Source organism: Meriones unguiculatus, chromosome 11 (genome assembly GCF_030254825.1).
Source record: "Meriones unguiculatus strain TT.TT164.6M chromosome 11, Bangor_MerUng_6.1, whole genome shotgun sequence".
NCBI classification, from domain to species: Eukaryota; Metazoa; Chordata; class Mammalia; order Rodentia; family Muridae; genus Meriones; species Meriones unguiculatus.
In genome coordinates this window covers 101,216,244-101,236,081 of record NC_083359.1, presented here as the reverse complement: position 1 = coordinate 101,236,081, position 19,838 = coordinate 101,216,244, and the positions used below count along the sequence as shown (strand labels likewise).

The following is a 19,838-nucleotide window of genomic DNA, read 5'->3' as shown; positions in this document are numbered from 1 at the left end:
CCTTACACAAACTGAGATAGTAACCACACCAGTAAGCTACAGAGTCTCAAAGGGACCAAAACGTTGTTACATCACACATGACTATGCCACTTAATTCCTCTGTTTACCAAGGAGTGATGAAAAAGTTCAAGAGGCTAGAGGACTGCCAGGCATTGTAGGGACAACTAGGTCTGGCTGAGCTAGGGCAGTAACAGGGCATGGCTTTCAGCTTGTGAGTTTCTGGAACTCACTACACAGACCAAGCTGGCCTCAAACTCACAGAGATCCATCTGCCTCTGCCCCCCATGTTTGGATTATAGGTGTGTGCCACCATCGCCTGGCCTTGTAGAAAGTTTAGCTTACTCCGAAATGGGTCCTATTCAATAGCGGAACCTGGAATTTCTAGCTCGTCGTCAGGGTCACCTGAGCCCTGTTCGCTCTGTCTCCTGAACACACATTCCTAAGTGCTTTGTTCTGTGGTGAAGCACAAATTACAGGATCTTCTGGAGAAGCTGAAGTCTAAAGACTTACAGATGGTAGAGAATTAAAGCTTGAGTTCAGTTTGCTGAATTGGTGGGTCCTGCACTGCTGTTGTGAGCCGGGGACAGTGGTGGGTACAAGGCGCTTACTGAGCAATTATTAAGGTGTGTGCTGTAAGGAAGGGCCCTAGCACAAAGCTCTGCAGGAGGCTCCCTTGCAAATGGGAGCCTGTAGGGCGAGTTGGAGCCAGCTGGGACTGTGGCCAAAAAAGCCAGAGGACCTTTCTGAGCTAATACGAGGCGGCTTTTAGTGGACCAAGATGTCTCCATAATGTGGCCGGGTGGCGATTCCTGCTGAGCTTGCAGTGATCAATACCCTCAGGTTAGGAGCTGGTTCATCTGCTCGCTTCCTTCTTGGCTTTTTATCACGGCCACCGCCCCACCCTCGCATCTAAAGCAAGAGACAGAGCATGGATGGATTGGAGAGTCTGCGCCTGTAGAAAGACAGGACTGGGGAAAGGTCTCGCTCTGCCTCTGTTCAGGTACATTCACACAGTCAATGTGTGGTCCCAGGCCTTGACCTTGGCAGAGAGAGGTGCTGGGCAGGGGAGCGTCCCTGGCGACTATCTCTAGGGAACCAGTCTGACTTTGTCCCTCCCTGGTTGGGTCATATCCAGGCAACCGGAGGCTGCTGCTTCTGCTCCTTCTAAGACTCTGTTTTTGTTTATTTTGGAGACTGGTTAGAAGAAAGGTCTCAAACTAGCTTAGCACAAAGGGCACCTCAGGGAATAGATAAGGCTTTTCTTTTTTAACACACAGGCAAAGAAAATACAATCAAAATCAGGGACAAGAATGTCCCAGGAACCCCAACATGGCCTCGAACTCACAATCTTCCAGCCTCAGCTTCCCAAGCAGTTGGAATTATAGACAGTCTCACACCACCAGCCATGGCTAAATTACGGACATTTTTCAAGAGCCAAACATTTTCTTTTATTTTTTGAGGGCGTGTGGGTTGTTGGTTGAGTTTTTTCCTATTTGGGAAATCATGGTCTCAATTTCAGATCTTTTGGCAAAGACAAACTATAACCAAAGAAGAGAAAGAGCTGCCAAGCCATGGCTGCAGCCAGGGCCAGGGCTGGTCAGTTCTGGCAATGTACAGTTTGTCTGCTTGCCACATCCTAGGTGTTCATCTTCCCATGTTCTGAGATCCACGCACTGGATCAGCCATGACTAATCTGCTCACTAGATGGAACCTGAGTTCCTTAAGGTTGAGGAGTCTAACCTGTTTTCCTTATAGCCTCAGGATCCAGAAGAGTTTGTGGCATGTCAGTCAGCTTTCAATCAAATACCTGGTGCATCAAATAATGACACTTTCTTGAAGGAAGGTTCTAGCACACAGAAGATGACAAGACACAGCTTAGGAAATGCCCTTGAAGCCAGGCAGCGGTGGCACACACCTTTAATCCCAGTAGTTGGGAGGCAGAGGCAGGTGGATCTCTGTGAGTTCGAGGCCAGCCTGGTCTACAAAATGAGTTCCAGGACACCCAGGGCTACATAGAGAGACCTGGCACAAAACACCAAAAAATAAAATGAGCTTTATGCAAGAAAAAGCAAGGATTTGTTCTTTCATGCCTAAGAATTCTAGAGCAAGAGTGAGAGCTGCATGAAGTCAGCAGGAAAGTTGCCTCTGTCATCCTTAGCTCTACATTCCTCCCCACTCCCACACCATTACCTCATGGTCCAGGAGGGCTGAGGAACATCCGTCATTGTGTCTGCATTTCAAGCAGCAGGATGAGGGAGAGGAACAGACAGGCAATAAAAGGGTGATCCACACATCTGAGTCAGCTCCATCTAAGTAAGCGTCTTGAAAATTCCATGTACCATAGCGCTTTCTGTCTAAGCAGCCGTGAAGGCATGGAAATGAAAGCCTTTAGCTGGGCACAGTGCTTCTGATGAGCTTAGAGCTTCAGAGTTAGACGGAAGAGCAAAACAGATGTCACTCCGTAACCTGGAATCTCGGTCCCAGTCCCTAAGCTTAAACTGTCAGGAAACACATGCGTGAACATACACCCACATGCACACACACACACACACACACACACACACACACACACAGTCGCATGCACAAGCGCCTTTTCTAAGTTAAAAATCAACAGATCTGTACAGGCAACTGCCCTTTGCTCTACACCTCAGAACCCCTAAACAAAGGGGCTAGTGACCAGGGCGTTCTTCTCCATGGAGAGTGACAAGAAGTTATGGGAAGGATCCTGTCCCTTCCTCCATTGCTCATTTGTATTCACAGGATGGGATCAGATAGACTTCAGCCTAGACAAACTGCAGTTAGCAAGTGGGCATCTGTCACGAGGCTGGGTGATTTTTACGAGAATGGGTGCTGACCTTCTTGTTGAGTGTCATGTAGTGCCTCGAGGGCCCTGCGGTGGCACTGGCAGTCTGGATCAGCCCCTGTAGGTTAACAACCCTGTCTGGTAGCCTGCAGGCTTGTGCATTAGTCTCTAGAGCCGGGTGAGAGAAGAGAGACCCCTAGTCCTCCCACCCTTAGTCCCCCCCCCAGGCTGAGAGCCCCCGTAGCCACACCGCAGCTTTCCTGTGGCTGTGGGAACCCCCACTGCTTTGGATTCCCTGGTTAGTGCCTTCTCACACTGCAGGTTGATTTTCTGTTCCATTGGAAGTCTGTGAATGTAGGCCAGCCACGATAAGGAGAGGTGGGAGGGCGACAAGGAGCCCTGCCTTTTGTTTTCTGTTACCTTTCTGACTTGTTTAACTCTCCCAGGTCTGTTTCCTTAGGTAAAATAGGAATGGTAATCACAGCCACCTCCCAGGGTGAGCGGCTTGAAGGAGACACCACTTACCACAGAGCCTGAGCACAATAGGCCCTCACTAAAAGACAGTTAGGTCTGCATCTGAGAAAACAGAATGAAGACAGATAGCAGGGCCCTTTGTGAGCACTGGACCCCTGAACAAAACCTCTTCTGACATGAGAGAAATTTGCAACTCTGGCATCTTGGATGACATCCCAGGAAGGGATGGGCACCCACTGCCACAAGCCAGCCCTAGGCAGAGACAGCTGGCCCCAGAGGACCCAGGCCCCTCCCCATCGGAAGGTTGCAGACCCAGCTCAGAGAGCTGATTCACATTTTGTCCTGGGAAACGCTGCACTTGGAAAACATTATTGATTCTGTGGCTCAGGCTGCAAAGCAGGAAGAAAGACTGAATTTCATTACCTAAAGCATTTATGCTTACTGTCCGTATGTTCTATTTAAAGAGGCACTTGGCAATCGTTTTCATTAGTGTCTCTTCTGAAAACAGTTTCGTCCCCATCTTACAAAAACAGAAATGAGAAGAAATAGCTGGCTAAAGAGCACACGGCCAAGCAGCAAAACTTAGAGATTGTGGCCCTCAAGCTTCTTTTGGCTTGCTTGACTAATCTGCTCCCCTAGTGCCTGAAGGGGCCTCTCCTACCTTATCACATTCGCCAGGGAAATGCAGACCACCAGACTAGGCCACAGGACCCTGTGTCCTCCCAGGACCAGAGGTGGACATTCTGTGACCAGCCAGTCTTCAAGTAGGGTATTAGGACTTTTCCACGATCTGTGTCACAATGCAGAGCTCTGCACACTGGACTTGGGGTGTGTGGGGAGTAGGGAACAGAGAACTAGCCTTGTGTAGCCTCCGACCTCAGCATTGAAAGAAAACTGCGGCTGAGCATGAGCTCATGGATTTGAGGGAGAGGTCGAGGTGTAAACAGGAAACAAATCCGTGGTCCAGGTAAGTCATTGTGTCTCCTGGCATCTTCTATGTGTGGCACAACTGCCTCCCTCCGACACTTTCTACACAGTAGCTCTTGACCATGACTCCAGGAGGAGTGGGTATGGCCACAGCCCCATTTTCACAAGAGCTAAGACTTAGGTAAATGAAGCCCCAGATCCAGAGTCAAAGTAGCTCAGAATCTCTGCCAGCCTCCCCAGCTCTTCTCGGAGGAGGCCTGGCCAGCTTCCAGACAATTCTAGTGCAGCGCTGGAGACAGGGCCATGCTGCCCCCGAGCTGGGGACCAAGGCCTTTGATCGCAGCGGCATGGCAACCTGTCCTGCTACCAGGAGAAGCATTCTTGTCACGTGGCCCTCCGAGACGGGTCAGTCTGTAGAGAACAGTGTTTGGTGGCTGCACCGCACAGAGAACATGGTGAACCTAGTAGGCCTGATTGCAGAGAGAAACTAAGAAGGCAGGTTGTGGCTTCTCAGTTGCTGAAACAGACACCCGAAATAACCCCAGCCCTCAGGCCTGACCTGGTACCTTCCTTGTTTCAGGAAGGAGCTTTATCAGATTGCTAAGAGCACAGTTCAGTTCTCTTTATTGTGGCCCCCTCTGTGTCCTGAGGCAAGGCCTTTCCTCTCTCCTTTTGAGATAAACCCAAGGGGTCAGTTGTCTGTAATAACTCAACTGACCCAGCACGAAGACCACCCGTGGGACCTGGCTCTGCTGGGGTGTTCAGAGAAGGAAGCTGATCTGGAGCCTTTGAGATGTGCATGCAGGCATCTGTTATGCGTTCTTTTGCTGCCGGGCAAAAACCTCTGTGTAGACGCAACCGTCCACCGTCAGCTTTCAAGACAGGCCTCAGCAAGCAAGCAGCTCGGTGGGAGGCACCCTTAGTCAGCTTGGAAAGTACGGCCTGCCACCTGACCTCTGTGATCCATGTGGCATGCTCTTTCTGTTCTCTAGAGTCTGTTGGTCCTTCTTAAGGCCTTCCCCTGCCCACTGGGGCTTTCTGTAACATAGGCGGCAAGCCCATTGAGAGGCTAGGAACCCCTAGAATAGAGCTGGCTGCTTAGACACCCTAACATCACCCCCAGCGTCTTCCAAGCCCGAATGTTTTCAGTGCTTGACTCTGCCACTGGAACTCTGCCACGCCTCTCATAACAGTTGAAAACAGTCATCGAAAGCACCAGATGACACAATTTCCCTTGGAGATTGGGAAATTATGGCTGGGATGATGGCATATTTCTGGAACCCAGGATGGATGGCCTCCCAGAGGCCAACATGCTCCCATCCCACTTCACTCAAGCAGCTCAACTCTTTCCTGTGTTACATACCAGGTCAGGTACAGAGTTCACTTGAATGAGAGCTCCATTGCTTATTATCCTCCACCTTCCTGTTATACAGCTTTTTAAAAGAAGAAACATCATGCCAGGCAGTGGTGGTGCACACCTTTAATCCCAGCACTTGGGAGGCAGAGGCAGGCAATCTCTGAGTTCGAGGCCAGCCTGGTCTACAGAGTGAGTTTCAGGACAGCCAGGCTACACAGAGAAATTATGTCTCAAAAACAAAAAACCAGGAGGAGGAGGAGGGAGAAGAAGAAGCAGAAGTAGAGGCAGTGTGTTGTTATGTTGGTTGATTTGGGTCCTGGGGGCTCAGGGTATCAGACATGCTAAGCAAGTGCTCCATCACTGAGCTACATCCCAACACTAAGAAGTCAAGCATGAAGAAATGCTGGGCAAGTCAGTCAGGTCTCAGCTGGGCCTCTCTGGATGAGTCTGCATCTTGGCAGCTCTGTCACTGATCCTGGGAAGAAGATTCATGACCTCATAATCTTCCCCAGCTCTTGTCTTTGTGACAAAGGAGGTCACTATTTAAAATATTGATCTAAGGTAATAGCCACATACAGGGATCCAACATAGTTCAGAGTTAAAATAACATGAAATCAGGGCATAGGTTGCCTTCCAAAACAAAAGGGTCATCTTTTTTCTTCCACCACAAGCTCCCTGGAGGCCCAGGAAGAAACGGGGGCTTGTGAGGCCAGTTTACTCTGCTCTGCTCATCTGTGGACAAGTGACCCTGTGGCTACGGACAGACCAAAAGGAGCATCTCAACCTGTTTAGATGGTGGCCTCTTTTACAGTGAAACGTGAGGCCAGGGCTCCAAGCCATCATTGTCCAGAGAGTTCCCAGGGAGGCTTCTGTGCTGTGCCCTGGATGCCCATCGCAAGTGCCCCGGCTGGTCCCATCCCTGGGCTCTGCCTCCCCGAAGAGTCCTGTTGCATCAAATGACTGTTAACATTTCCTTTCACGGCCTTTTCAAGCTGCTGGGTGAGAGCCAAGTAGCAGCTTCGCAGGGTTCATTCACCCCAGAGCGGGGAGCTTTTCAGCGCTGTGGGAAGGCTGTGTGTTTGCAAATCAGCATAGTAGGGCAGAGCGATTTGGAAGCCATTTCTCAGTTCATCACACTCCTACTCACTGGGAAACTAACCCTGCTATGTGAAGCCTGTCTGGAGTTGTGACACCCTAATGTCACTCATTTCATCTCATCAAACACCCACCCCTCTTAAAAATGCCACGAGGCATGTATTTATGTTTAAGTTAAAGGTGAATTAAAGTTGGAAAATTCTGGAGAATCTTCTGGCAGTGCACAGACAGATCTGGAGATGAGCGCTCTACCCAGGGAAAGCATTTGACCAAACTGTGAAGTAGGGGGAGTTTGATGTTGTGGTAGACCCCCACTGCTACCCCCATCTTAGCCTGCACTTTCACAGGCTGCCTGGTACCTCCCTCTTCCGTGGCTGTCACCAAGAACTGGCCCTCACCCCTGCTCTGAACCTCCTTCCTCTCAGCTCCCCTGAAGCCCAGTTGCAGCTTCTCCTTGGGGTGGGGTGGGGTGGGGTGGGGTCTCTTAGAGACAGTTCTTTGGAAAGCTGCTGACAGCTAGGAGTGCTCAGAGTGATGCTATTATTTTCGCAGGTTTAATCCTTCCCAGGGATATGTGTAAGTTAACTAGAGATGATACCACCCCCCCCCCCCAACAAAAGTAATTTGCAGTGACATGTCAACAGATGACAGGCTGAATGGAGGAGAAAGGGAGAGCAGCCCGGTCGGTGTGGCAATGTTTGTACTAGGTATGCAAATCTTTGCTTGGGATAATACAGAAGACATTGGACAAGGGTTCTCTTTTCACTTAATCCGTTATTGACTTAACACCTACTCCATGCCTCGCCCTAGAAGCCCAGAGACAGACGAGACTGTGCTCTGCTTCATAATAAAGGTTTCCTGAGCAACACAGGGAAACGTTTCTGGTACATAAACGTCAGGAGAAGGGGTCTGCATGGAGAAAGCCGCACAGGATTAACACCCTCACTGTACTTTATCAGCTTACCTGAGACACAGTCACCTGTGTAGGCCAAGCTGTGTTCGAACTCGTGGACCTCCTGCTTCAACCTGCCAAGAAGCCGGGCTTATAGGTGCGCACCACTGTGCAGTAACTAGGCTTGCACTGACCTTTAAGGATGAGAGCTTCACCAGGCTAAGGCTGGGCCGCAGATGGAGCTCACTGCGGTTTGGATCTCCTGCGAAGATAGGGAAATGGTAAATCTTTCAGGTGGGGCCTGGTGAGAGGTCTTTAGGTCATTGGTGAATGGTGTCTTTGATGGGAACTGTAGGATTCAGGCCCTTTCTTCTTTCTTTCTTCCAACCACGAGGTGAACAGTTTTGCTCCATTATGCACCCAGCCGTCAAAATCTGGCCCCGCGAAAGAAACTGCAAAAAGCAATGAGTCTGTCCAGCCATGGTCTGGAACTTCTGCAACCTTGAACTACATTAAACCCTTCACTTTTGTTTGTTTTGAGACAGGGTCTCTTTGTGTAGCCCTGGCTGTCTTGGAACTTGCTCTGTAGACCGGGCTGGCCTTGAACTCACAGAAATCAGCCTGCCTCTGCCTCCCGAGTGCTGGGATTAAAGGTGTGTGCTACCACCAGCTCAAGTAGTGAGAATTTTGGTTTCTTTAAGAAACCAGTTACGTTACATGAATTTGTTTTAATCCCAGGTGTGGGATCTGAGGCTGCTTCAGATTGTCCACAGCAACTGACTATAATTTGATTTGTGCTCTAGCAGGGGTGTGATATTTGACAGCTACAGATCGTTTATGGTTGGGATTCTGGGGACTCTTGAGAAGATATAAATTCGAGAGCCCAGAGAGGGCCTGTGGGGGCTGCTGCTTGCTCTGCCTTTGCCCCTACTGCTGCTGGTTCCTGCTGCTGCTTTTGCTATTGCTAAATTGCTGGAATGCTCGCTGGAGATATCTTGTGGAGGGAAGATCATATTTGCCCCCAAGGAAATCAACACTCCTAATCAGGAGGTAGTCTAAAAAAAAAAAAAAATCAATGGTCCCTCTCCCCTCAATTTTTCTTTCCTGTCTACCTAGTGTTGAAGGGTTGGAAGGGATTGGGGTGGTGAATATAGGAACCCAAATAAATTAACCAAAAGTATGGCTAAAGACTGGCATCTATTTTTTAATTTTTAAAATTTTTTAGAAAGGATCTCTCTATGTAAACCACGCTTGCCTCAAACTCATAGAGATCTGTCTGCCTCTGGAGCCTTAAACTTTTCTTCTTTATGTTAGATAGCTCGGTTTTCTTTGTCACAGTGATAGGGCCCTAACACATGTCTCCAGTGTCTTAAGGGAGGGGGCAGAACCATCTATGGAACTGCCTGAAGTTTTTCAGATCTCTATTCAGGAGGTCACTGCCTTCTCCCAGGTAAGAGACAAATGAAGCTTCATCCAGGGCTCCAAGATGGATAGAAGAGGACAAGGGTAAGAATGAAATGGGTGCAGATAATGGGATGCTTTGAAAGGGGAGTGAAAAGAGAAGTGACAGATGACAGTTCATGCTGTCATGTGATACGATGACAGCTTTAGCTGAAGATAGGAATTATGGGAGCAAGGGCCATGGGAAATAATAAGCTTGGTCTGGGGCCTCTTGGTTAAGAGACCAGGGTGTGGAATGGGGCGGGGGGGGGGGAGCGTGGTTGATGATCCTTGTCTAGTATTTACGTTTTTGGTCTTAAGAGAACACCAGGTGCTTGTCTGAGGCAGACTGATTTCCATCTCTGATCTGACTCCTCCTCCAGCACCATCATTTTCCCAGCAGACAACAGAGTACAGATGTAGATAGAGGAAACCAGAGATCTGGGGCATTACTGCCATGAACCAAAGACAAAGCAGAAGCATCCAGAAGCTCGGTCAGCCCTTTTTATGTACAGACATACTTCCCCGTTTTTCTAAATGTTAAGGCCTGGGTGTAGCTCCACGGTAGCACACTTACCTAAGGTACATGAAACCCTGGGTCCATCCCCAGCAGTGCAAAAGTAATCAGGTAAATGTTAAGCTCGCTTCCTGCCACTGCTCAGTATCTTCCCTCTTTCTCTCCCTCTCTCTCTCCTGTGTAACCCAGCTGGCCTACAACTCACCACTCCCCTGCCTCAACCTCCCTCCTGGGTGCTTGAATAACAGGCTTTCCACACACAACCTCCTCCCACTCATCTCTTGTTTTCAATTTGTTTTTCTCAAGTAATATCTTTGCTTTGGAAATTAATGTTTCTTTGAAAGCAAACGGGAGACTTTCTTATTCTTTTCTCATAGACACTGTTGAGTGAAATTTGGGGTCATCTGCTACTGAGATGAAGGACTTCAATAATTTTTTTATATCCTATTTGCATAATTCATCAGAAACCCTAAAAATGTTGGTGCTCTCTCCCATGTAACTTCACAATTATATAAATGTGTACTTCATGTGATTACAGTGAAAAACTAAGAAATTAACTAAAAATGTCAAAGTGAAGGACTAAATGAATTTAAATGATCCGTAAACTAGAATTTAACACAAGTGCTATAAGAGGCAGAGGCAGGCAGATCTTTGGAGTTTGAGGTTAGCCTGGTCTACATAGTGAGCTCTGGGCCAACCAGACTTACTTAGTGAGGCTCTGTTTCAAAACAAAACAAAACAGAAAAAGAACAAAAACCATCAACATTGTCTGAAAGCTACAAGGACACTCAGTGTTTATTAATTTAGAAAAAAATGGATTATGTGAATGTATTCTGTGTAACTTTGAAAAGATCTGAAGACTAAGCGAAATGTGAATGGCTGAAAAGACAGTGGAAGGCTGTGGTTCGGGGCTGCTGCTGCTGCTGCTGCTGCTGCTGCTGCTGCTGCTGCTTTCGTTTCTCCAGCAGCCTTTCATATCAGGCAGGCAGGGTACTAAGGCCAGCCATTCTCTCAGCCAGGGCTGGACTGGAGAACAGGGAAGCCCTGAAACAGTAGCTAAGCTGGAAATGGGGCTCATGAATTATATTTTTCAAATATGCAAGCACCCTCGGGGGATTCTTTGAAACAGATAATCATATAGGGAGTCTTATAGCAGGTTGTCTTATTACGCATTCCCCGCTTTTCCTGCAACCTTAGGTCTGAAAACCTTAGATCTTCTTCAGTCTCTCAGGGGAAAAAAAAAAAAGCCTACGGCCTCATTTCTTACCCTGAAATTACTGTGATTTGTAGAATTCCACCTCGCTCCGAGCCGTGCCGTTTACCTTCTAACCCAGAAGCGCTGCTGCAGGAGATAAGGAGCCTTCCTGATGACAGGGGTCATGTGAGGGCCACGGGTTCTGGGAATGACGAAGAGCAGCCGAAGACAAAGAGGTTGCTGGGAGACAGACGCCAGAGCATGGCCAGATCAGGTTGCTAACTGCATTTGCAGAACAACATTCTGTTCTCAGCCGTGCAGCTGCGGGGCAGCGGGCACGAAACAGACACTGACCAGGGTGATCTGCGCCCAGTCAGCTTTCCAGCTACTGGGCCTGGGTGGGCTCCGCTGGCCTTGTTTTTTCTCAGCTGTGCGACAGACCTCGGTAAACTGTATCTGTCTAACTACTTCCTCGCCACCCCACCATCCCTCCACTTCTCTTCAGGAATGACCAACACTCTCTTTGAAGCGCTCTCCACCTAGCCTCTGGTTCTCACACTCTAGTGAAACCGATGATGTCTAACACTGACCTTGGCATAATTTAATAGAGTTGGAACTTTTTCCTCCGTTTGTTTGTTTGTTTGTTTGTTTGTTTGTTTGTTTGTTTTGAGATAAGGTCTCCACACAGCCCTGGCTGTCCTGGAACTCACAGAGCTCTGCCTGCCCCTGCTTCCTGAGTGCTGGCATTGTAGGCACACACCACCACGCCCAGTCCCTCTTTTCTCTTCAACACGCTTTATTCTCTTGTCTTCTAGGGCCTTTCATGTGCCTTTCATGTCTCTCAGGTGTCACCCCAGCTCTCCCCTTTGCTAGGTTGTTCCTTCTGTTCACCTTCCTGAGGATACACCTGGCATTCACCTGCCTTCTCCCTCTATATTTCAGCGTCTCATCTACACTCAAAACTCAATAATGTCCATACTCCCAATGATTAGAATTTATCTTTCCAGCCCCCCCAAGCCCCTGAAATCCAAACTGCCATATCTGACTGACTCCTTGACATCTTTTAATTGAAAGTCTTTAAATAAAGATTTATCATTATTTTTAAGTGTATGTATGTCTCTCAATGTGTGTGTGTGTGTGTGTGTGTGTGCAGGTGAGTGCAGGTGAGTGCAGGTGCCCACAGAAAGCAGAGGCTTAGGGTACTCTGGAGCAGTTGTGACCACTTCATGTATGTGCTGGAAACTGAACACAGGTCCTAAGTAATAACAGTATGTGCTTTCAACTGCTGAGCCATCTCTCCAGCTCATACTTAGAAGTCTTAATAGACATCTAAAGAATTAGCCTCCAGGAGCCAGAGATTTAGATCACTGGTAGAGTACATGCTTAGCATGCTCAAGATCCTGGGTTCAGTTCACAGCAGCCAAAAACCTATGGACACCTGGACGAAATCAAAGTCTGTGTCCATTGCCAGCTTCCGTCCTGCCGTCAGCATTCCCTCCCGTTTCATTTTTCAAGTTGTTGAGAACAAAAACACTCAGCTCCCAGCATCCCACCACATTCTACCCTTTGTCTATCAGAGAATCTGCTAACTTGACCTGTAAAAGGACCCAGAATCAGGATATATATTACCATCTTCATCCCGTCACCCTGGTTTGAGCCACTGTCTAGTGTTACTCCGACCACTGAACTCTTCTTTTTTTTTTAAGATTTATTTTTGTTTTACGTATATGAATGTTATATCTTTATGCACACCTGCTTGCCAGAAGACGGTACCAGATCACATTATTATAGATGGTTGTGAGCCACCATGTGGTTGCTGGGAATTGAACTTAGGACCTCTGGAAGAACAACCAGTGCTCTTAACCTCTGAGCCATCTCTCCAGCCCACCACTGAACTCCTAACTGACCATCTTTATGACCATGTTTGTTCTTCTACCCAGCACCACTTTTACTGATTTCAGTGTTGGGTGTTTTTCAAGATGGCAGCAAGAATGGATCTATGATATCTGCGATATTTGTGTATGTGTGTTTGTGTGTTGTGCGTGTGCACACATGTGTTTGTGCGAATGTAGTCATGCCACCGTTCACATATGAAGATCAGAAGGCAGTTTCAGCTGTCAGCCCTTCTCCTGTGTCTGAGACAGGCTCTTTGCTGAACATACACAGGCTTTTAGGTATCCTTCTGCCTCTGCTTCCCCACCTGCTGTAGCAATTACAGATACGTGCTGCTACGTCACATTTACGTAGAAAGCATTTTACCGGCTGAACCATCTCCCCAATCTGGTTCTGCCAAATTCTCAGCTCCATCATCTTTTCTTATCTTTGCCCAGTCAGAGTAGAAAGTGACCTCCAACAAAGGCCCTCAAGGCTCCCCATGATTCTGTCCTCTATCATCACTCTGATCTGTTTTCCCAGCTCTGTTCTAATCGCCATCACTCCATCACTGCAGTCCCTCCAGTTTTTCTGGAGCAGGTTGACATTCCTGCCTCTGGGCAAAGGACAGCTGCCCCTTTCCTAGGATGCTTTTCCATTTTCCTTCTTCCAGGCCTTTGCTGGGACACGGCTGTGCAGGTAGAGCTCTTAGAGGCAGCTCTCAGATGGAGGATATTTGTCTAGAATGTTAGGAGTCATGCTCTGTTAGGGGAAGAGAAAGCAGGACTAGACTGTGAAGCCATCTCAATAAAGCTGTCAATCAATGCTGCATGTATACCTCATGTTGGCAGGGACACCTTGAGTTAGGTCCAGGGGGTCTGACTAGCCTGTCTCTGAGTCAACCAATAGTTGGGGTTGGGGAGCCGAGAGCAGCCTGAGGGAGGGACGATGGTACAAGTTGGCTGTGGGCTGCCAGACTCCCCAGAAACCGCTGGAGCCCATGTGGCTTATCACAGATCTTCTGCAATCCACCTGCTGTGCTGCCCAGATGCGCTCCAGGGGAGTTCCGGGAGCAGCTCCTTCAGACTTCAGTGGCTTCGCTCCCAGGAGAAACGTCTGTCAAGAAGGTTAGGAGGGGGAACTACAGCCGCTGATGCTGCTGATAGTCTCAGGGCTACAGCTAACCTGCAGTTCCCTCCCCCTATTATCAAGACTAGAGTCCCCTCACTCGCAATGCAGCTTTCTTCTGCTAGGTGACTTGCCTGGTGACCCCGGATGAGCCCTCACCTCCGAGGGTCTGTCTGTCCCCTGGTCACTCCATCCTGCCCAGGCCACAGCTGCTGCACTTGTTCGTCAGCTGTCGACCGTGAGGGAGGGAGGATCAGGAATCACCAGAGTAAAACACCTGATAGTCAGACATGTTCTTCCCTGTCCCCGGCGTGGCAGCCGTACCCTCTTCTCTTATTGATCAATCACTTCTGCAGGTAGAGTTAGGTCATAAAGTGTCCCCAGAAGGCTGATGTGTTGAAAGCTTGCTCCTTAGTACAAGTGGCATTCCGAGGTGGGACTTTGGGGAAGTTCTGACTGTCTGAGTGAACCGAGCCATTCAAAGACTATTGGGAGGTGGTGGAACTCTGGAGGCCAGGGTGTGTCTGTGAGAAGTGGGTCATGGGAGCAAGCCTTAGAAAGATAGACCTTGTTCCCGGCCCAGACCTAGCACTCTGTCTGCTTCCTGGCCACTGCGAGGTGGGCATCTCTCCTCCCCTCTGCCCTCCACTAACCCATTTCCACCATGACGGTCTGCTCAGCATAGACCCAGAAACTTGAAGCCATGTGTGGTGCTTTGAATAAGAATGGTCCCCATGTATTTGAATGCTTAGCCACGAGGGAGTAGCACTATCTGAAAGGATTAGAAGGATTGAGAGGTGTGTCCTCATTGGAGGAAGTGTGTCACTGGGGGGGGGTGGGCTTTGAGGTTTTCAAAAGCCCAGAGTGCCTTTCTGGATCCGGATGTAGCTCTCAGCTACTGCTCCAGCACCTGCCTGCATGCCACCACGCCCCCTGCCTTGGTGACAATGAACTAAGCCTCTGAAACTGTAAGCAAGCCCCCAATCAAACGCTTTCTCTTATAATAGTTGCCATGGTCACATTGTCTCTTCACTGCAACAGAACAGTGACTAAGACATCTAGTGACCATAGACCTAAACATCCGAAACTGTTCTCCAAAATAATCCTTTCCTGCTTTTACAGTGAGTTCTAAGGTCAGTGACTGACTCCGCTTGTTCTGTGATCCTCTTAATAAGCCCTCAACTGCCTGAGTAGCATCCATGTTTTATTGCTCAAGGAGACTTTTCCTGTGGTTTCTGGCGGAAGGTTGTGTTTTGTTTTGGTTTTCTTTTATAAGCAGGACTTTTAACCTTGCAGAGCCCAGGGTTGCAGGAAACACACACTTCCCCAGGTGCATGGCTGAAAGTGATTCTGAGTCAAGTTGCTCTTGTTGCTCTCTTGGTTCCCAGACTAAAGCAAACACTACCATCCCCAAAAGGCCTCCTGGTTGCTGCTTCATCAGGCCACCCCCTCATCCTCTTCTGTGGACTGTATGATATGATGTCCTGGCCTCAGCCCTACATCTGTGTGAACTTTGCTCTGTTGCAGGTTTGCTGGTCTAATGTGATTGTGCTGGTTAGTTGGGTTTTTGTTAGTGAACTTTACACCAACTAGAGTCTTCTAGAATCAGGGAACCTTAATTCAGAAAATGCCTCCAATCCGATTGGCCTATAGGCAAGTTTGTGCATCATTTCCTTGATTAATGATTGATATGGGAGGGCCCAACCTACATGTGCAGTGCCAGTCCTGGGCAGGCGTCCTGGGTTGTATTTTAAGAAGCAAGCTGTGCCAGACAGGGTGGCATATGCCTCTAATCCCAGCACAGGGGAGGCAGAAGCAAGTGGATCTCCACGATGTCTAGGCGAGTCTGGTCTACATAGTGAGCCCTGGGCCAGCCCGAGCTCCATAGTGAGACCCTGTCTCAAAAAAAGACCAAGCTGAGCATGCATGGAAGAACAAGCAGACAGCAGCTGTCCTCCATGGCCCCTGCCCCTGCTCCTGCCCTGATGGACTGTGATTGGCTTGTATGTATACCCAATGAACCCTTTTCTCCCGGAGTTGGTTTTGGCCAGTTTTTTTTAAAGAAAATATTAATTTATTTTATGTGCATTGGTATTTTGTCTGTATGTATGTCTCTGTGGGGGTGTTGTAACTAAAGTTACAGATAGTTGTGAGCTGCCGTGTAGGTGCTGGGAACTGAACCCTGGTCCTCTGGAAGAGCAGCCAGTGCTCTTAACTATTGAGCCATCTCTCCAGCCCCATTGGATAGTGTTGTTTTTAATCACAGTAACAAAATGCAGACTAGGTGGTGGGCATGATGGCACGTGCCTTTAATCCCAGCAGAGGCAGGAGGATGTCTGTGAGTTCTAGACCAGCGAGGTCTTCATAGAGAGTTCTAGGACAGCCAGGAATAAATAAAGGGGCCCTGTCTAAAAAGAAAAAACGGACAGGGAGAGAACAGAGCAAACTAGGGCAGCAGTGTATCATGGGCTCCTCTGCTGGTGAGGACGACACCAATCATTAGATAGTCTTGAGACCTATGTGGAATAAAGCTGAAGTCACCCCCAGAATGACTGTCTCTCTGTGAAAATTATCAGGGTGGCTGGTTGGTCTTCTGGTGCTGGAGGCAGCACTCAGTGTTCGCCTCTGTTGCTGGCACATAGGACATGCACAGAGATGGCAAGGACTGCCTCGGTGCGTGCAAACCGTGCGGCCAGCCCCCGCAGCGCCTCCATCACTGCTGCCATAGCCAGTGCTTCTAGGCTCCTTTCGCCAGTGGCAGCGGTGCGCTCGCTTACTCTAGCTGTGCCATCTTTGCAGCTCGGTTGTTGGCGCAATCTTGTGGGCCTTAAGGGCCACCGTGACCTTTGTACTGCACGCCTGACAGCGTCTCTCTGCCTGCAGGTCTGAATGCACATCAATGCCATCATCCTTCTACGTCACCCTTGAATGGCGCAAGACAGCAACAATCCACTTCCGGTTTGCACTCAGTGATGATGGGGGGAGACGAAGTGCGTCATGCAGGTCTCTGTGTCCTTCATCCTGATCTGCGCTTCATCCTGGATGTGTGACCTCCATCTTCCAATGGACTTGCTGCAGGCTGTGTGACCTCATCACTCCACAGCCCCGATAAGGGCCAGCTGGTGGTGAGCGGCTCTGCCTGGTGGGTTACTTGTCCCGTGGTTACAAGCTCTGTCTCTAGGAGGCCCCATAGTCATGCTAGGCATGCTAGGATGCTCTAGGAAGATATTTCGTTCCACAACCGCCATAGCCTCTCTTCAGAACTCTAGGACTCTGCGTTGTGTTTTTCTCTTTGGAAACTGCCATAAATTTCACACGATGTCTCCTGAACACTGATGTCTCCGTGACAGTGCATACAGATGGCCAGATCCTACAGCCCAGACATTAAAGATGACTGCGCTGTAGCCCGCATGTATGTCGGAACCCTTTACTGTTCCCAGCCCCATTTAGTACTGGATTTCAGGTGACCTTGTGCAAAGTGATAGCCCCAGGTTTAGAGTATGCCGTCTCTTAAAATCTAGCAGGCACATTCCGTTGGGGCTCCTTCTAAAAACAAGATCCAATAATGTATCTTTTACTTCAGAGGGGTGTCACCTCATGATCCAGACTATTAAACCCATAAAAATGGTACAGATGTGGCAGCTCCCTGATTCTTCTTAAAGATGTATTTCTATTTGGTCTGTACGGGTGTTTTGCTTGCAGGCACGTCTGTGCCCTGTTGGAAGGGCCCTGCTGTTTGAGGTTGCAATCCTCCCATTCCGGATAGCCATTCTGAGCTCGGCGTTAAGGTGCAGGACTCCCCTCCCCAGCAGGGCCTCCTGCTCTCTGCCTGACTTCTTCTGGAGAGTGTGGCTAGACACAGATGCCCCTAACCACATTTGATATATGGCCTTTGACACAGCTCCCTGCTAGCTCTCCCCTCCCTGTGCCTATGAGATAATTAAGTAGTGTTTCCCTTCATATGATAGGAGTGTGCTGTTAATGCAAATCAAGCATCCTCGAAGTGCCTAGTTATAACCAATCACATACACCTATCCTGGGAGCCCCCCTCCCCCCACGCCCAAAGGGGTACACAGCCTTTGTTCTCTGGAATTAAAGTTGAACTAGCTCCCTGAAGTGGTTCCCGGAGTGCATGATCTCCGTACAGTACCCGACAGCCTTTCCAGTCTTGCACCTCCTCTCGTGCCCCTCTTGACTTCGTGGGCTGCTGGGAGACAGCCTCAGGCAGGAGGAGAACCATGGTGCCCCATGTGCATTCAGCGTGTTAGGGGGCCAGGAGAGGAGTCAGATCCCCAGGAACTGGAGTTAGAGATGGTCCTGAGCCACCACGTGGGTGCTGGGAGCCAAACCAGGTCCTCTGCCACGGCAACTAGTGATCTAGCCCCAAAGATTTATTCGTTTTTTTAATTGTGTGGACGTGCACATAGGCTGAGGTAAGCGCAGCTGAGAGAACCTGATGCGGGCTCCAGGAGCTGAACTCGGGTCCTCTGTGGGAGCAGTGTGCATTCTTCGCCGCTGAGCCACCCCAACCTCTAACTCCTCATCGAGATTCTCCTTCCCCTCTCTGGCGCGCATGCGTTCCCAAAGCCTCGAAACCGCCGGTCTCTTCTTGTTCTGACGGTCTAGTGAGCATGATGTCATCAGTATCCGGCCAGCCCGAGCCTCTGGGGGCTGAATTGTGCCAAGAGCAAGAGCACTACCAGAACCCTGGGTCAAGAGTAAAAGCTTGATGCTGTGTTCCTGGTGAATCAGCGGTTCTGAGGAAGAGCGTTGGCTCAGGAGGCCACGGCAAAGGTAGCACCCAGGCCCGGCAGCTGTTGTGGGGCCGCTTCCCGCTTGGCAACCTGTTGCCATCCTCCGGGCCTGCCGCTCACGCGGTCCAGCTTGCCGGCTGGAGACGGTGAGGGCCGCCGACCTGCAGCCCTGGGTCTTCCTCGCTACTTTCATGATTGCGTGTTATGAACGGCTGTCCTTCCCAGGAGGGCACTGCGGCCTTCCACTTTCTGCCTTGCCGCCCGAGGGAAGGAGTGCCGGGGACTATTCCACGTGCCCCTCACACCATCACAGCTAAGGGACCAAGGCACAGCCAGCGTGTGTGTGTGCTGTGAGTGTGTGGGTCTGTGTGGTGGGAGTACATGTGTTTGTGTGAGTAGTATATGTGATGTGTGAGTGTATGAATGGTGTGTGTGCGTGTGCATGTCTGTGTGAGGGTGTGTATGTGTGTTTGCTGATGTGCGTGTGCCATGGCGCATGTGCAGAGGTCAGAAGATAACTAGCGGGAGCTGGTTCTTCCCCTTCACTCTCCACCAACCACTCTCCAGGAACCATTGAGTTCCTGGAATGGAACTCAAGTTGTCCGTGTTGGTGGCAATGCCTTTGCCCGCTGAGCCGTCTCTCTGGCCCCTCGTCGTTTAATTGTGTTTTCAACACTGGGGAAATGATTACTGGTGAGTAACTGTGAGCCAGACCAGCTGCATCTGCTAACTGGCACCCACGTGCACCCACCTTGAAAGGGTCTCATGATGTGTTAGTCTTGGGGATTCAGCAAAGACCCCCACATCCAAAAGTCCTGAGAAGAATCTTCTCCTTTTTTTACGGGAACTTTAAAAAAATTATTATTATTATTTTATAAATTACAGTTTATTCACTTTATATCCCCACTGTAGCCCCTTCCCTCACCTCCTCTCAATCCCACCCTCCCTCTCTCATCTCCTCCCATGCCCCTTCCCCAGTCCACTGATAGAGGAAGTCCTCCTCCCCTTCCCTCTGACCCTAGCCTATCAGGTCTCATCAGGACTGGCTGCATTGTCTTCCTCTGTGGCCTGGTAAGGCTGCTCCCCGCTAAGAGGGAAGTGATCAGAGAGCCAGCGAAAGCTGGGGCGTCTGTCTTTGGCTTCCTCCTGATCATCCATTCTGGATTTCACTTTCTTACACTCACTGAGCAGAACCTCTTTGCCCTATTACTCTGTCCATGTTTTGTTAACCACACCCAACTCTCTGAGGGTCAGGGTCCCGTGGCTGCCACGTGAGCCTCGCTGCTCATTATGATAATTGCATCCACCTGGCTTCTGAGAGCAGACTGTCACATGTGTTCCCTGCTGTTCCTGGGCCCTTTCACGCCCTGGTTATCTGGGAACC

At 49.5% G+C, this 19,838-nt stretch overlaps 1 long non-coding RNA gene across 1 annotated transcript in view; it reads right to left on the bottom strand.

Annotated features, from left to right (window-relative positions):
• Window positions 1-11,048, bottom strand: part of LOC132646412 (uncharacterized) — a 37,350-nt gene extending 26,302 nt beyond the window's left edge. Inside the window, exons 1-2 of the long non-coding RNA XR_009584668.1 lie at window positions 10,773-11,048; window positions 7,621-7,810 (exon numbers count right to left, since the gene is read on the bottom strand). This is a non-coding gene — a long non-coding RNA (uncharacterized LOC132646412). The remainder of the gene's footprint in view (window positions 1-7,620; window positions 7,811-10,772) is intronic.
• Window positions 11,049-19,838: the final 8,790 nt, after the last annotated feature.